We start from the raw sequence: 2,685 nt of genomic DNA, 5'->3' as shown, positions 1-2,685 counted from the left end.
GCTGCTCACAGCCCACCCAGGGCTACCTGTGCCTGCTCCAGACAGCCCTGCTGGCTGTGAGCAGCTGCAGCAGGGAGCACTGGCCATGAGCCCAGGGAAAAGCAGCCCCTCTCCTGCCCCATGGCCACCACTCCCTGCTGCAGCGGCTTGCAGCCCATGCAAGGCTGTCTGGAGCAAACACAGGCAGCCCCAGGTAGGCTGTGAGCAGCTGCAGCGTGGGGCACCAGCTGGGCTGCTTCCCCACTCTGTACTCAGCACCACCTTGTAGCACAGGGCCCAGGCTGGCAGTGGGGCTGGGTTATCTCCAGGCTCACCCACCAGGGCTGCACATGGTGACAACAGCTGCAGTCTCCCTGCTTGCTGAGCCAGGCAGTGTTTGCCACCACCGCCTCTGGGCTGCCCAGCATGCACTCTGGGCAGGCAGCAGCAGCAGCCAACACTGCCTGGCGTGGCAAGTGGGGGTGGGGGGCCCCACAGCTGCTGCTGCTGTGCACAGCCCCAGTGGGCGAGCCCGGAGCCAGCAGGACCCAGGCTGGTAGTAGGGTTGAGTTGCAAGCTGGTGCTGAGCTGCAGGAAAAGAGCGGCCACTCATCCGCCCCATGCTGTAGCTACTTGCAGCCCATGTGGGGCTGCCCATGCCTGCTCCAGACAGACCCACACAGGCTGCAAGCAGCTGCAGCAGGGGGTGCCAGCCACAGGGCAGGCAAGGGACCTTTTTTTTTTTTAAAAATGCGCTCAGCACTGGCTTCTTCCCTGCTGGCATGCAGGGGGTCAGCCCTGTGCACTGCTCCCAACCTGTACCACAGGGCTGGGGGGGCACTGGGAGTGAGTGGGCACAGAAGCATGGGGCCTGCACCAGTGTCTCAGGGCCAGTGCCAGCAGGGCCCAGAGTGGGGTGACAGGAGCAGGGTTCCAGCCAGCAAGGGCTCTGTGGAGCTGGGCCAGCTCCCCTCTCCCCCTGCTGGTGCAGCCCAGCCCAGCTCCATAGACCCCTGCCAGCCTGTGCCCTGCTTTGGGCCCCACTGGGGCTGGTCCTGGGACATGGGACCAAGGTCCCAATGTCTCAGGGCCAGAGACATTGGGACATTGGTCCCAGGGCAGCCCTCAAGGGGCAGGGCAAAACTGGCTAAGCAGCCCCCCATCCAAAATAATTGCCCACCCCTGCATGAGAGGGGGAAAGGGCAAGGTTAGTAGCCAACTCATGATAGACACACCAGGAGAAAGCAAGGAAGATCAAAGCAGATGCAGCCATCAGCCACAACAGACACCCAGAGAAAGTTTGTGCTCTGGGCACCTGAAGAAAGGAAGATAAGATTCAGGGGACAACTGATGGAGGATCTCCAGTGCGGGGACTCCAAGTCAAAAATAGGACCATGGAAGACCTGGGAAACCATGAACCTGTGTTTGGCTGGTGAGAAGTGGGGACACTTGCCTAGGATTTCAGAGGCAGCAAAGACCACTGAAGATGGGCTTAGGAGAATCAGAAAGAAGAAATGAGGAAGGGGATTAGAAGCATGAACTGGTGCGAGGCAATGCCAGTAGCTTAAGGGACTGGTGAAGAAAGAGTGTCTGGGTAGAGGGTTTGCCAACACAGTTCATTATCTTCTATAGACTTTGCACAATAAGTGAAACAATTCAGTTAAAAAGCATACCTGGGTGGCCCATGAGCGAATGCCTCTTTAGGGAATAATTCTTCTTCCTTCTCCTAGCTCAAGTTGTGACAGGCAAGCTCTGAGTGAGGCTAGGGAGCCTTATCATGCCTTCCACAATGGAAGATGATAGTGACTGAAGGAGTTGGAGTGTTGTGACAGAAGAGACAGAAAGCTTAATTAGGAAGGGAGCAATTTAAATTATAATTTAATCTATTTATTTGTAAATAGATTAAAATTTACCTTACCATTTAGCAATGCCTAAAGGACACTTGGAGAAAGATTTAAGATTCAACAAATTGCTTTTCTGAACAAGGTACCTGAACTCAGCAAATGGAACGGAGCTCCCTGAAGCCTTTCAGCAAATTGAGGTGGTAGGAGGAAACGAGAGAAGAAGGAAGTAGAAGAGGGAGAAGAGGCAAAAGGTAAAGAAAGAAGAGTCAAGAGGTAGAAATATGCCAGTATTTTGGAAAACAGAAAAACATTTTTGTTCCATCTTTCTGACAAAGGTCTGGACACTGAGTGCTTGCTTTTTTTTAAAAAAGCAAAATAAAGGCCCATCCCCTCTACATGTATTAAAATGATTAACTGAGTAATTGCACAATTTAGATTGTTACTTTGCATGTATAGACAATCACACCATAAACAAGTCCATCCAACTATAGTGTTAGAGGTGGAAAATGTGTAATAACTTTATAGCTGGTTTCTATCCAGCTTTTATTTGCATGTGTAGCAAGGTATTTGCTTGCAGCTGGGAGCCCTGTCTGATGCTGGATCCCCCAATCACAGCTCCAGCCACATGCAACATGGCAAGGGATGCAGTTATATGGATCATGAATCAGATCCTATGATGCTTTACCAGAACATCTAGAGGGGCCCTAACAGACACAGGTATGAAAAACTGCTCTAGGAGACCCAGGAGGCTGAGGGTCCAGCAATCAGAAATACCCAGGAAACACATTAAGTGCCTTCAGGACAACAGTTAGCAATCAAGACATTTTTCATATAGGGAAAAAAAAAAAAAAAAAAAAAAAAA

Source organism: Gavialis gangeticus, unplaced genomic scaffold, assembly GCF_001723915.1.
Source record: "Gavialis gangeticus isolate Ggan-Ray unplaced genomic scaffold, GavGan_comp1, whole genome shotgun sequence".
NCBI classification, from domain to species: Eukaryota; Metazoa; Chordata; order Crocodylia; family Gavialidae; genus Gavialis; species Gavialis gangeticus.
Note: the sequence above shows the minus strand (reverse complement) of the source record.